Below are 15,949 nucleotides of genomic sequence, written 5' to 3'. Positions count from 1 at the left end.
GGAGAGATGGCTCAGCGGTTAAGAGCACTGACTGCTCTTCCAGAGGTCCTGAGTTCGATTCCCAGCAACCACATGGTGGCTCACAACCATCTGTAATGGAATCCGATGTCCTCTTCTTGTGTCTGAAGACAGCTACAGTGTGCTCACATACATAAATAAATATTTTTTTAAAAAAATCCAATATCAAGGCTCAGATCTGATGTCTGGTGAGTGCTTGCTCTGTTACACAGATGGATTATTATTATTATTATTATTATTATTACTATTATTATTATTATTACTATTTATATGATATTCAATGTGTGCAAGTGCAAGCAGGGGTGAATCAAGGCACACATGTGGAAGTCAGAGGATAACTTTCAGGAATTAGTCTATTCCCTCCCCCAATTTAAACTCAGGCTTATAAAGCAAGCACTTGTACCCTTTGAGCCATCCTGCCAGCCCATCAAAGTCTCTAGTGAGAAGAAGGAATAGGTTCCCTTGGCAGTAATCCCAAAAGTCCACACAACTCCTAGTACCATGAATGTAGGGGACAGGTTTCAACGTGGCAGCATGTGATTTTAGGGGCATACAAACTTTAAGACTATAGCAGGCAAGGCCTCATTTTTTTTTTAAATATTACTCAGAATAGGATTATACTTAAGGACAGCAGTTACAGAATTAAGATACAGTCAAAGAAAATGACTCACTTCATAGACAAAACCAGAGGCCCAAGAGGAAAAAGGTTTACCCAGGCTCACACATTTAGAAATGGAACCATCATCACATCTCTTCTGATTTCCTCTCAAGCTCAAAATACTAAAAGGGGTCCAGCACTCAAGAGGCTCAGGAAGGCTAAGTGGGATAGGAGGGTTGCAAGTTCAAGGCCAGCCTAGAATACAAAGCAGAGAGAAAAGGAGCAAGGAAAAGGGGAGATGGGAAAGGAAAAAGAAAGGAGCAAGGAGAATGAGGTACAGCAACAGTGAAGCAGATTTTCACAACTGCTTTAAATCTGCGTGTTCCCAGGTTGTACATTCATTCACTCAGCTATTTATTTATTTTGGAGCAGGGTCTCGCTGGCCCTCCTGTCTCAGCCCCAACACCCACACTAAACAGCACACTACTGCCTGTAACTCTAGCTCCAAGGAATCTAATGCCTTCTTCTGGCTTCTATAGACATCTTATGCACAAACATAAATAAATAAAAATTAATTTTAAAAAACTTTAAAAAGGAAACCCTATCTATAAATAGATCATTTTAGTAGTATATTGGCAATTATGAGTTAAAAGGCACTTTAAACGCAGCCAGTGGGGGGGAAAAAAAAAACATTCTGAAAAGCAGAAGATGAAACTCGCAAGTGAAAAACTCCTTTCCTGTACTAAAAGGGCAAGGTGACATACTTACCAAAGTTGGAAAGTTGAAACCAAGAGAACTGTATACAAAGTTTATTAAAAGACCTCTTACTTATTATGCCGCCCCATACAACTTAACTCCTTTTTCACAACCTCAAACTGACCACTTAAGCCTTCCACTCTGTTGCTGTGTCTTCCGTTCCTTATGAGGAAAGTCGGTATACAAGACTTACATTGAATAAATTTATATGTGTTTCTTCTGTTCATCCAGTTTATGCTAAATCTCAGGCCCAGATTGAGGGGTAAGAAACACTAAAAGATTAACTAGAGTTCTGCCTCCTCTGCAATGCTGAGATGAACATGGAGAACAGTGCACAAAGTGAAACAAGCAGAGTACAGAGAAGCAAGCACTGCATGGTGACCTCATCTGTATGTGGAGATTTTTAAAAGGCAAACTCACAGAAGCAGAAAACATACAGTGGTTACCAGGGACTCGGAGCAAAGGAGAAATGGAGAGATGCTGGCTGAAGGGCACAAAGTCCCACTGTAGCATGGCTTCTGCAGGACAAATACAGTCTAGAGTTTTAATGCACACTTGGTGAATATAGTCAGTATCACTGTCATGCACACCTAACGTCTGCTGAAAGAAATCATAAATGGTCTTACACTATAAACAAGTTGTTATCTGACATGACATGTCAGTTTACTGTACTAGTCTTTTCACAAGATACACACCCACACACATATAGTATACTTTAAATATATTTTATTTGCCAATTATATCTCAATAAAACTTGAAGAAATTTTCCCCTTTTTTTAAACTTTTTAAAATTAATAGCTGGGTGCAGTGGTGCATACCAGTAGTACAAGCACCAAGCAAAGCACTAGGGAGGCAGGAGGCAAAGGTAAGGAGATCACGAGTTTATCTTCTTTGTACTTAGACTACAAAGCAAGACCCTAAATAAACAAGCAAGCTTTTTTCTATACATCAAGCCCTTCTCCCTTTCCAGATCCCAAAACAGGTAGCTTGTTTTCTAATCTTTCACTTGCAATGGAAGCAGACAATAATAGAAATTGCACAAACATATACTGGGTAAATCTGCACACAATTCTTGATAACACCATTACTTATCGTTTATCTGCATGGCTCTAATCCTCTATAGTTACAGATGTCACAGGAACTAGTCTTCCCTGATACCTGACCTGACACCTGGTCCTCTAACTCCGTTACAAAATGGACATTTTTGTTGATTTCATTTCCATCATATCTTTGTGTCACTATAGTTAAGCACTAATAGCATCTTTTGGGTTAAGAGGAGCTGCTCTTGACTGTATAGTAGCAGGTTTCTTTAGTTCATCATTTGGCCGTTTTTAGTAGACATACTTACTTAGCTTGGAGAACATGAGTGTTCTTGGAATACTTACAAATTAAAAGTAACATGTATCCTTCTTTATACCCAACCTGACACCCTACATACAGTGTGAAGCTGTGCTAATATTTGAATAACAAAGGCCAAGATAGCTGTAATTCTGTAAGAGGAGGAAGTCAGGGTTATTTACTCCTGAAGCTACTGAGAATCAATTTACCAAGGTCAAGGAAGGGACTTTTCCACCTCAAGAATTTCAATAGCCACCTTAAGCCCTAGAATTTTGTTAAGCTTTCTGAGAGAATAAGAAAAATCTAAAACTCGAGTTAAAAAAGAAAAAAAATATTTATCGTGTGTTTGCTAATTTTGAGTCTTTTTCCTCAAAATTACAATCTTTTGACATTTGATTTGTGAATGAATGAAACATTCAAAGGAGACACCACAATGGTGACCACTTGCTACTACATGCCCAGCCAGACAAACTTGACCAAGCTGATCCTATGTGATTAAGGCTCCAGCTATTCAGCACTTACTTCTTGTGAACTCCCATGAGTAAAGAACACTGTTGTTCATTTTAGACTGAGTTCTCCTCAGTGAATCTCCTCAGTTCCATTTCCCTTTTTACAGTATATTACTGCAATGAGGTATGCAAAGATAAATAATTCATTTTCTTTAAAAAGCGACTCCTTGTAATCAGAAACTCTACACACAGACGGAAATAGCATGAGACAAGAGAAGGATTCCAGGAAATTAGGAGACATGCTTTAAAGTAAAACAATAAAGCAACTGGCAATCTTGCTAATGCCATACTACCTTTTTCTTTGTTTTTGACATTAAGCACATCTACCACTAAGATACATACCCACCATCCCATAACCCTTATCAAAGGAAATCACAGTTATTTCCACTTAACAATGTTAAACGCTACAAAACTGGTATTCTAGTCTTTTGTCTTTGCCTCAACAAAAAACAAAAACAAGGAAGAAAAAAAAAGTTAGAACAAATCCATTTAACACACCAACTAAAGTTTTGCCTGAAAAATCTATGAACCTAAGAGAAAAAAAAATACACCCTAAAGACAGAGCATGACTGTAATCCTAGCACTCAGAAGACTGGTGTAAGGATCACAGAAAATTAAGGCCAGCTGAGCTCCACAGTAAGACAAACAAAAGAGTGCATTTAGTAGAGAAGCTATTAATCATATTCCATCCTTATCAATAACCTAAATTTAACTATCAATTGCATTAGATAGATAGAGAGAGAGAGAGAGAGAGAGAGAGAGAGAGAGAGAGAGAAATTATAAAAACAACTCACTTGTAAACACTGGCATGCATTTAGTTTGGTAGTTTATGTTTCACTTATCAGGAGATTTTGTTTGTTTGTTTCTGGTCTTGTCTCTGTTGATCTAAGACAATGTTCCTATCCCTAGCTAGTCTTAAACTTCTAACCATCCTTCCTTTACCTCTACATCCCATTTATGCAGTGCAAGTGATAAAGATCAAACCTGAAACTTCATGAGTGTTAGGCAAGCACTCTACCAACTGAGCTACATTCCCACAGCCCATTAGTTTATGCTGTCTATACTCTAGACAAATTTATTCTACTACTCAGTATTAGTAAGAGTTGACATCTTGTTTAAGTGATATTTCCCCCTTACGATGTCATTTTTCTGACAAAAAAAAAAAACATTACAAAGAATTATTGTCTTAAGTAGTAATGCATTGGTGATGTACTAGGTTTTGGCTAATAAAGTTTTCTTGGGGGAAAAGAAAAGCGTAATGTTCCATGCCTGTAATCCCAGAACTTAGCAGAATGAGTTCAAGGCCAGCCTGAGCTACATCTAGTGGCTTCCAGGCCAACCAGGGATACAGAGTGAGACCCTGCCTCACAAAAGAAAACTGACAAACAACTTAAATGAAATTAGCCTTTTATTACTATTTTATTACTATTATTATTTTATTACTATTCTGTAGTATACATGAATAACTCTTAAACTGACATGCATGGCCCAATTCCATAGCAGGGCCCTATTGGCCCATAATCTATTTTTAAAAATGTACAGTATTATATAAATTCTATAGGCTGTTAGGGATTTTTTTTAAGGCTTCTTAAAAGTCAGATGTAAATGTGTGTTTACTTTTAAACACTTTTGACTGTCATTATAATGAGCTACAAGTTAAAAACAATTCAAACAGCCACACAGTCTACTCTGTAGTAGAGAAATATAAGCCAGAGAGTAAGAGAGCCAAAGGGAGTGCTGTATAGACGCTCCCTACCATCACACTCATCTGGAAAGCACAAGGTCAGCACTGAGACAGAGCATAGGCCTTTAGTTTCAGGTGTTCACAATCTTGCTTTTGCTTCCTTTTTTAAGGAAAAAACATACTGACTTTTAAAAAACCCTGTGTTTGTAAGGTGAAGCAGCTCCAGATTTATAATATGCTATAAAACGTGCATGTCCATCATTTAATTAAACCAATATACTTTTACTAAATGTAATTTTTAAAGTAAATTAATAACAACCACTGAATGGAAAGAAATCTATTTTTTAATTAGCACTAGTAAGGTTCTATTTACTTAAGAATGTGAATAACAAAAGGTTCATCACTATCCTCAAAAAATATTTTAATGATTTTTAAATACACATCATTATCAATTTCTTTGTGTAGATTTAAAGAGCACGTGATGATCAGACACAAATCAAACACATACTTTAGAAATGAAACAAAATGCCACACATGACAAAAATAACTATTCTATATTCACACAGATTCAACATCATACTATAGGCTGCAAAATGACCTTGAGACACTGCTGTCCAATTACCTAAAGGGCCATGTCTTTACTAAAATTATCTCGTTGTGACAGAGATAATTCACTACACAGTGAATATACCTACCTCTCCCAGACTCTACTTGGAGCTTTTCATTTTTTAGCTTTTTGTTTTACCTTTTTGGGAGTATAGATTTCATAAGGCAAAGATATTCAATATGAGCAAAGGGTCAGGAACACACTTCACTTTTAATACACTGCTCAAGAGGATTAAGAAAATGCTGCAACATATTCAAGTTTCAGTACACATTTTCAGAGTTTCATATACAAAATTCAAAAAACCTAAACACCTGCTTTTATTATTCATGATTGATTGTTAAAACTAATTTCTAATGTCCAATTACACACCCCACAAATAACTATGTATAGTTACTACGTCCACATCAATACCCCTGGTGTTTTAATTAAAAAATGTACACTTCTCCTGGTACATTTGTATACCAATCTGGTTAGGTGTTTTCAAAGTTCAAACAGCTATTAAGCTACACTTTGCTTTGGCACTAGCTCCCCCTCCAGACCGACCTAAAATAACTGCATTTAAAAAAAAAAAAAGGAAAGAAAAGAAAAAAGAAACACAAATTTTGTAACCCACTAGAAAATTTCAAAATTCATCACTTTTGAGGGCATTGTTACTCCTTTGAAAAAATTAGCTAGAATTTTTTTTTTAAAGACCACTTTATAGAATCAGGATGATTGTCTTGGTCTCAGTTCTATACATATTAAATACAGCTGATTTGCAGAGAAAACAACCTCAAATGACTTTTAGATTTAAAAAAAAAAATCCTTAAAATACAGTCTTTAGTATGTCATATTCAAGTTATTCTGAATCACTCTCCTAGTAGATCACAAGACACACTTCATATTAACTATCTGATCAAAGACATTTCTGCACGTTCCTGCAATCTACGTAAGTTTTATTCCAGCTGTTCAGCTCTTGAACTCAAACAGAATTCTCGATTTCTAACAGCAAACTGAAAACCCCAACCTCCAAACCACCTTTGTACGCTTACAGCCTAGTCATCTCTTGTTCCCTACATTTTTACTCAGCCTGCAATTTCAAATGCTATATGTGTGTTAAAATACTATAGTATTTATAATTAAGATTTATTTCATAAGGACAGCAATGTACAGGGGCGTACAGCTGTCAGAGACTATGTTGCCTTAAAGAAAAGAAGCATCTTATTCCTTTGCTTCAGTATATACTATCTCCCCTTAAATACTTTATATATGATATATCCTTTAAAGAAGTATGTATATAACAGAACTTTAATCAAGAAAATAAATAAGCACTTAACCCCAGGAAGAAAAGGCAACTAAAATAAAACCTACTTAAGAGTTTCTACCGAGCAAAGGCTAAGTTAAGTCAGTGACTTGTGATACATTTAACTCTTAAACTGATAAAAACTTGCGTTGCATTTGTTCCCTGAAACCTTTAAGTTCTGAGTGATCTACGGGAGGATATGGCTTTCCTGGGCTCACCTTCTTGCGTTTTCTTAAAAGTAACGTGCAAAATTAGACACAAGAAGGAAAAGACATTACTTTCCTTGCTTTTCTCCAAGGCCTCGACGTTTAAGGAAAAGCGCTAAAAGCTCACCAGGGTGCTAAACCCTAACCATGACAATGCCATTTAACTTAAGAAATACGTCTCAGAGGATTCCAAAGCCCACAACCAGAGAACAGGTGCTGCCGAAAAAACCACCTCAACTCCAGCAGGACAGACCTCCGCTGAACTGATGTGACTCATTTAACCTTCCCAAATAAGTTGAGACACTCCAAAGCCTCCAGCTTGTCATTCGCAGATCAAAGGGAGGGGATACCGAGGTACCCAGGCCATTAACTGCCCTGCCTCAGCCACTCGCCAGAACGCATCTTTGGACAGGTTCACTCCGATTTCCAGCCTGAGAAGCCCACACAGCAAAGCAAAGCAAAGGAACCCACCTTCCCACGGTCTGACCACGGGGACCCAGCTGCGGGGACAAGGAGCGATAGGTGCAGAGATCCGCTGTTGGACACCTCCCACCCCGCCCCCATCCCACGAGTCCTGGGATGCCCGACGCCGCGGCGCCCCTCACCCAAGGGGCCAAGGCAACGCCGGAGCGTCCCGGAGGCTCCCTCCCCACTTTTCCCGGGGCCGCTGGCTGAGCAGCAGCTGCAGCAGTTGCAGCAACAGGCCCGGGATCGGCGGGAGGACGAAGGAGCGCCTCGAGCCCAGGCTCCGCAGAGCCCGCGCCCGCCCCGTCCTGGAGTCCCCGGCGCGCGGGGCCCGGCTCCCTAACGCCCCCTTACCCGCGGCGGGAGCGAGGCGATCGGCGCCGTCCCCCGTCGCCACAGCCGCTGCCTTCAGCTGCAGCTGGCCGCGCCGGGAGAGTGGGAGGGGTGCTGGGGTGGAGGATGCTACTCCCGACTGAAGGGAGAGGAAGAAACGGAAACAGGAACCGCGGCCGCCGCTTAACGGAGCCTTCGGCGCCACTGACTGAGGGAAAGCGCAAGGCGGCGCGAGCCAGGCAGCGGCTGACAGCGCGAGACCGAGCGCGAGCCGGGTCCAGGGCGCGCGACCCCGAGCAGCGCCGGACCCATTCCGTGAGGAAAGGGAAGGACGGGTTGGCTGGGAGCCGGGAGGGGGCGGCGGGGGCCTGGAGCTCAGAGAACCCGGCCACTCGGGTCGGCCCGAGACCACGCGCGCACGCGCCTGAGTGGCTCCGACCCGGAGCGCAGGCGGGGAAGCCTCGGGCCGGCGCTAGCGAGCGAGCGTGCACGCGCGGAGAGGGGCGCGCGCCCCTCGGCGTCCCAGCCTTCTGGGGGAGGGCGCGCATGCGCCGGCCGCGGCCTCCACCAGCGACCCTGGCATGTGCACAGGCTCCTCCCCGTCCCCTTCCTCTGTGCGGGTGGACAGCGGGGCTGCAGCATCCACCGGCCACGGCGGGACCCGAGCTCCAGCCGGACAGCGGCAGCGCGAGTGCTCGGGCTTTCGTCTACACAGACGAAAGCCGCCTGAGGGTCGGAGGCTGAGGGGACCAGCGCTCCCTGCCTGCCCTGGCCCGCGGGGCCCACCGCCCAGAGGCGCACCCCGTTCTGTGCTAGTTTCAGGGTACTCTCTGCTGCACATCCGCTAAGGTTCGAGCACACAATGGCACCGCGGATCGGGGCGTTCTGGCTACCCGTTGGCTCTGTCTCCACCAGAAGAGAAAGAACCCTGCCGAGCCTGAGTTCGAAGCCCGGCCATTCCTAGCCGCGGCTGCCTCAGCCCTTTGGAGGCGGAAGTTTATTGAGTACGGAGAAGAGAGGGAGAGGCTTTTCCCAGGGATGTTTCCTACCCGCTCGCACTCGGGGATCCTGATGCCCGCGATGCTGAGCCGTGGGCCGAAGGACTACCTCAGACCGTCCTAGAGGGCGAGCTAAGCGGGAGGACCCAGCCGCGCCGCCAGGGCACACAAAGTAGTCGCCGGCCGGGTGCCACCGGGGCCAATCAGAGCGGGAAAACCAGTGAGTGGAGTGAGAACTGGCCAATCAGAGTGCTGGAAGATGAGCTTCCCGTGCAGAACTCTTCCCTGTAGCCTGGGGATCCAGATCCCAAAACCTGAGGACTCAAACGGGTGGCTGAGTAGAAAAGCTGCCCTCAAGACAATTATTCATTCCTCTCAGCACAGATACATATTAGTAAATACCTTGGAAACGTATCTGAGTTAACAGGGCCGGCCTTTTATATGCTAAGAATTAAAAGACACACAAAAGACATTAAAGAGGTCGTAGCCTGCCAAGAATGCAATCTAACTAATAGCGCCCATAAATTCCCAATATTTATCCTAGAGCAGGAACTGTGTTTCTAAAAATGATAAGGACAGTGCTTTCAAAAAAGGGGGGGAGGGGGAATGTCTGTGCCTTCAGCAGCTCCTCACCTGAGAAGCTTTTCCAGACCTGTGACTGGGTTAATGTCACTTCAAAATAAAGTATCTTAGAGGAAACACAGTGACTTATTGAAGGTCACACAAACTCTGGTGAAGTCAGAACTATGTTCTAACCAGAAAGCTTGGGTGTCATCATTCAGCAAATCAGTAGTCACTTCTTAATTGTGTAGATACCTTCCCGGAGACTCTCAGTTCTGAGTATGAGTCGTGTACTCTGTTGGAAATAAACAAAATTTAGGTTTATACTGTACTTAGATGGGTTAAGGGCTAAAGTTTCAACAGTCAAAAATCTGAATTATTTTTCCTTCTGTGTGAGTATGTGCTTGCAAAGGATGCATTTTCTCCTGGGCTGCACCCACAGCCTACGACAGTTTTAGGAGTCAGGGGTGGAATGTTTACTTTGGGGCTTAAACATAGCATTTAAAAAATACTTTAAGGGTTGGGGATTTAGCTCAGCGGTAGAGCGCTTGCCTAGCAGGCGCAAGGCCCTGGGTTCGATCCCCAGCTCCGAGGAAAAAAAATAAATAAATAAATAAATAAATACTTTAACAAGTATGTGTGACTTGAATGTTTTCAAGGGGAAAATAACAAACATTTCTAGATAATTAACATATGTTACCATTTGCAGTACTTGAAGATCTCCACAGTCAAAGCTTTATGTGTGCCTCAAACTCTCTGCTCCTTTATTCTGGCTTTAATTTTCCCCTAAGAAATATTAAAACTCTAGGAATCAAAGCATCCTACCTACTTCCTATTTAAAAAAAAAAAACCCACTAGAAATTTTGTGAAGAACTTGGTCCATCTTTATAGGACAGCATAGTATGTAAGAAAGCACCAAACTGATGACTCTAAAATACAGGGAGAAAGTAGTTCTTCAGCAATTCTGATCTCTGCTCAGTGTGACAGTACACTGTTCTCAAAGCTCCTTCTAGGATATGCCCAAGATGTAGCTACCATCCCAGAACTAGAAGTGTCAGCTAAGCAACGGCCATGCAGAAATGAATCTTTACACATCCAGCTATAGACCAGTAATGAACTTCTGAAAAATGTAGGCCTCTTTCAAAACTACAGTCTTAAATCAATCAGTGTGTGCATATACAAGCCCAGCATGGGGGGAGGGGGGATCCGAGACCAAAGGATTGTTCTAAGTTATAGTCTAGCCTGGACTATCAAGTGAGTTCAGTGCCATCCTCAGATACATAGCAAAACCCTGTCTCAAAGAATAATAGTGACTAATTGATTCAAAAATAAAAATGGGAAGGAAGGCTCAGTTTGTCTAGCATACTACAAGCCCTAGATTCAACCTCCAACACTGTAAAGAAAAAAGAAATGTATTTTTAACTATCTTCTCTCCAAAAGGACTCTGTAACTCAAATCTCCCTCTGGCCATGTTAAGTTTCTAGGAGAGTGTCCCTAAAGGGTTGTACACATCACTCACAGAAAGCACACCTTTTGAGGGCGTTTCCTCTACAGTCTGCAGCCTCCCACTCTGCGGCTGAAACTCCTCACACTCTCTTTTCTCACTCCAGCTGCTCACTTGCGACTCTAATCCCCAGTTTGTGATTTGCATTAACACAAGATGGTATGTCACCTCATCCCTCACTGCTCCCTTACGAAATGAAGTCAGGAGCCTATCTTTATTTATCCTCAAAATCACAGACAGGTTCAGCACAAGAAAAATTTTTTTTAAAAAATTTTAAAAAAACCAAAAAAAAAAAAAAAAAAAAAAAAAACCTTCGGAACATTCTCCATCACCTGTTACACTAAGAACTAGATGGCCCTAGCAGCTCATTAGTTTTGTCTGTGGTTCAGCCTCGGTCAGTTCTTAGTCATCAGCTAGAACTGTGGAGTCTTGGATGTGAGGTGAGAAGGAGTCAACTCCTAGATAATGGGAAATACCGAAATGAAAGTGAAGTACATGAATGGCCATTTTATTGAGAGATTAGCTAGATCAAAGTTAATGAACTTGAATGCTATCACACTTCCTAAGTTGGGAACATTCATGTAGAAACTAGTTTGAAATTTACTACCATTTTACTACGCCTATAATAAAAATAATAGCGAAGGTGTAACATTGCTGAGAACAAGGCCCCATGCTAAACTCTTTACTTCTATCATTTAACTCTCCAGTCAAACCCTTGAGGTGTCTCCTATGGCTACAGCAGGGGAATCAGCAGCGTCTCAGGAGACTCAGCAGCAGCTGCTGAGGAAGTAACTGAGAATGTTCGAGTCTCTACCAATGTATACCAACTAATATAGCTCTGGAAACACTCTTGTTTTAAAAAGATTTATTTATTTATTATATGTAAGTACACTGTAGCTGTCTTCAGCCACACCAGAAGAGGGCATCAGATCTCATTACAGATGGTTGTGAGCCACCATGTGGTTGCTGGGAATTGAACTCAGGGCCTGTGGAAGAGCAGTCAGTGCTCTTAACCGCTGAGCCATCTCTCCAGCCCCAGAAACTTTCTTGATAACTTTCACTTTTCTCTGTTTTACAGCAGTTGCTATACAACATTTCACCTATATAGTATTCTATTTTGCAGGAAATCAAACAAATAATGATACAGTTGCTACCACAGATGAGAAGATGGGGCTTTGAATAATGATTTTTATTCATTGGATACCTCCTGTTTTCTCATCTGTAAAATAAAGAAATGGTTCTAGATAAGTTATTAATTGACAGTTCTAAAACTGTGGATTTGCTACAACATTAACAGGGACTACAAAAAAAAAAGAAATATGAAAAAAATATGGTCTGTATTCAGTAAGTGGCTTAAGTCACTTTTGAGCCAAGTCCTCATTAAAAAAAAAAAAAAAAAAAAAAAACTAGAGCTAATCATCCCCATCAGGAGAGTAAATGAAGTGACTGATGGTAAGGCTGATGAAACTAGGCCGACTTTCTTTTCTTATGATTTGCCTCCACGGCTAAATTCCTGTCTTTATCAAGTGTAAGCTGCACAGACGTCATCTTCTAGATTGGTTCTCTATCCACTACAGTTTCCCCATAATAAGAGTTTCATGGGTTTGTTTTCATTTTAACTTGCTACCTGTTTAGATAACCACTTCAGAAGAACCACTCAACCCGATCCTACTGTTCCCAAACAGTAGAGAATTGCAAAGTTTACCCTTTCCTTTCAGACATTAAAAAGGCTACCCTCAGCATCCCGTTTGTAGATGATCCAAACTATGACAGCGATAGCCTCTTTGCCGTTGGTCAATAGAAGTGATGCCGTGTCTAGGGACATCCATTTGTCAGAATAAGTCTTACAGCAGTTACGATTACTCAGCCTCAAAGTCTGTATTAGTAGGGTTTTTATTATTACTCTGTGTGTGTGTGTGTGTGTGTGTGTGTGTGTGTGTGTGTGTGTGTGTGTGTGTATACTGGGTCAGCACATGTCACAGCAACTCCTTTTATCAGGTAGATGCCTGGGATCAAACTCAGATCTTCTGGCTGGGTGACAAGTGCCTTTACCTACTGAGCCATCGCACTGGCCACGTGGTGGTTTCTTGTTTTGTTTGGGGTTTGGTTTGGTTTGGTCTCCCTTCAGTTACCTTCAGCAAACCCTACTTTGAGAGAAGGTTTTTTTCTAAGTTGCCCATGTTCAAACCTTGCCAAGCGGCTAGAAGGCATACACCACCATATGCAGTGAGAATAGCATTGCTAAAGATGGTGAAGCATTTGAGTTCAGGTTCCCCATGAGGCACCCAACTCCACATATTCTGAGCAAGCGATCTACCTTCAATGTTGAAGCCACTGAGATTTGGCTGTAGTTTTTATGACAGTGTGATCTAGAATCCAAGTTATATGGATTTTTGCTAGAATCAGAACAGTCCCAAAGTGTTATAATTAATCACCTTGATATCATTATACCTTGGGAGTAAACCAGCCCCATCAGACCAAAAGGAAGACTTTCAGTCCATGCTTAGGAAAGAGGATTCTCTTTCCCCTAGGATTGAGTAAATCAGCCTATAAAGCAAGGTGCTGCACAGTGGTGCAAGATGAACTGGCCATAAAATGAACACACTAAAGATGACAGCCAGACAGGAACACTCTGGAAAATACAATTGATGTGATCATACCACTTGGGAAGGCTACTCTTTCTGAACTCTTAATTCTGCCAAATAATAATGCCATTCGTTTGTCCCTCTATAACCCTATAGGCAAAAACTTCATTTTGTATGTGTTTAATTTCATCATAGTTTCAATAAAGGATTACTAGCTCAAAAGCACTCAAAAATGTAGTATGCATTGAAATTTTTTTTAAAACATTAGCTTTCATTACTGCCTTCTGAAGTATTATCTCTATTGATAAATGAGAGAAAGTAATTTAGTTTAATCCAGTCTCTTTAGATGAAGAGATTAATATTTAAGATTACAAGATTTATCAAATTCATTCAGCTTCATTATGGCAGATGTGAGGTTTGAGGAAAAAAAACTAAAAACTTTCATTTAAAAATTGGACTGAGCCAGGCAGTGGTAGCAGAAGCAGGCAGATCTCCGTGAGTTTGAGGCCAGCCTGGTCTCCAGAGTGAGTTCGAGGCCAGCCAGGACTACAGAAAGAAACCCTGTCTCAGTAGGGAGGGGAGCCAAAACTTGGACTGTCCTGGCTAATGATGCTCCCTCTAAGAGCAGAAAACACTCTAACCAAATTTCCAATACCAGACATAAGGCTTCTTTTGAGTTGTTGGTCTGTGTGGTCAAAGAGATTCCCAAACATACACCCTATTGCTGTTGTCCTTGGTTGCCTGTAGGTAGAGATTCACTTCAGAAACAAGGACCAGAGGCCCCTGAGCTGGAATTGACCTGAATGCTCCCTCCCTGAGAACTAGCTTTCATAGTACCAGAAGGCATAAAAGGTTCCAAAGGAGAGAGGCAAGCAACAGTTCTACTCAGCTATAATGCCCATGTCCTACATCATTGACCAACATGGCTCAATAAGGGTGCAGTAGTGACATTTGCACTTTGGTGGTAACCAACAGCTCTCTAATTGGACTTGCCACCCACTCAACAAGAGGAAAACATGGTAATGGAAACCTAGCCAACTACCCAGGACTATGACGTCCCGGTTACTGAAGTAGAATCTATAACCACTAACTTACTAAACTAGCATAATCCATAGCCCATAAACATCTACCCTTGAATCCGCAGATAACTGTAGTCTTCACTTCTCATCAAGGAAACTTCTGTTTGCAACAGATGAAGACCACTACACAAAACTACAACCAACCAATATGCAGAGAGAGTTGTAGAGCCCAATCCCAACGCATACATCAAACAGTCCCATATCTAAGGCTTCAACATTGTGGAAGAGGGGATGGAAAGACTGTAAGAGCAAAAGGATCAGGAAATCTGATGTGAGATTGCGTCTATTAGTAACATCAGAAACTATGCCAAATGTGAACTGAACAAGGGTGACAGGAATTGAACAAGAGCATGCCAAGTGCTTTAACCCTACACAAAGCAACTAAGGAAAGCTGGGAGCAAGAGAGAGGTGCGTCTCCCCAGAGAGAGCATACCATTTGGTTGTCCAGTGCCAAATGGTTAGTCCTGAAAACATATATGCAAAGAACATCATACAAACCATATGTATAAACATATATAATGTATAAACACATGCACAATAGAAATTAGTGAAAAAGAGGCCATTAATTTGAAGGACAGTGGGAAAGAATACTTGAGAGGGTTTGAAGGAAGTAAAGGAAGGAAGAAATGTTGCAATTATAATATATATATATATATATACGTATATATGTAATTAGACTAGAGTATTGCTCAGAGTGCTTCCTAACGTGTAAATCTTTCGGTTCAATCTCCAGCATTGGGGAGGCTTGATCAATAAAATCACATGCTCCTTGGTGAGTCTGGCCTATATAGAGAACCCAGACCCACATACACACACACTACACACACACACACACACACACACACACACACACACACACACACACACACACGAGAGAGAAAGAGAGAGAGAGAGAGAGTGAGAGAGAGAGAGAGAGAGAGAGAGAGAGACTAAGAAAAATTACCATAGTTTCTAACTCAATGAACTATATTCTGTATTGAAGCAGTATACTATCCTGGTAGTTGAAAACTTGGGTTGTGGAGATGGCTCATTTGGTAAACTGCTGGCCATATAAAATTGAGGACTTGAGTTTGGATCCCCAGCACCTGTGGTTACAGGCACTCGAATGCAAGCACCAAGGAAGTAGAGACTGGAAGACCCCTGGTGCTTGGTAGCTGAAAATAGTGAGGTCAAGATCCAATGAGAGATCCTACCCCAGAAAATAAAGTGGAAAGCAACTGAGGAAGACATGCAGTGCTGATTCCTGCAATGCTGACTCCTAGCTTACACACACACACACACACACACACACACACACACACACACACACACCTAGTCTTAAAACAAGAATAGTTTGATTTGGTGAGCTGGCTTAGTGGATAAAAGAATTTGTTGTGCAAGCATGAGTTCAATCCCCAGATCCTATATTTTTTAAAAGTGAGAGTCA

The 15,949-nt window shown here is 41.7% G+C and overlaps 1 protein-coding gene across 4 annotated transcripts in view; it reads right to left on the bottom strand.

Moving 5' to 3' along the window:
- The window catches only part of Fut8 (fucosyltransferase 8), a 227,431-nt gene extending 218,491 nt beyond the window's left edge, over positions 1-8,940 (bottom strand). The window contains exon 1 of one of the 4 annotated variants that reach the window (NM_001002289.2): positions 8,846-8,940. The gene's annotated coding sequence lies outside the window, so the exon portion shown is untranslated. Of the gene's footprint in view, positions 1-7,469; positions 7,524-7,817; positions 8,007-8,845 lie in introns of those variants that run through there. The other 3 variants (NM_001412189.1, XM_039112660.2, XM_063262247.1) reach the window with 3 other exon arrangements.
- Positions 8,941-15,949: the final 7,009 nt, after the last annotated feature.

Source organism: Rattus norvegicus, chromosome 6 (assembly GCF_036323735.1).
Source record: "Rattus norvegicus strain BN/NHsdMcwi chromosome 6, GRCr8, whole genome shotgun sequence".
Classification (NCBI taxonomy): Eukaryota; Metazoa; Chordata; class Mammalia; order Rodentia; family Muridae; genus Rattus; species Rattus norvegicus.
The sequence above is the reverse complement of the archived record's forward strand: the minus strand, read 5'-3'. Positions and strand labels throughout refer to the sequence as shown.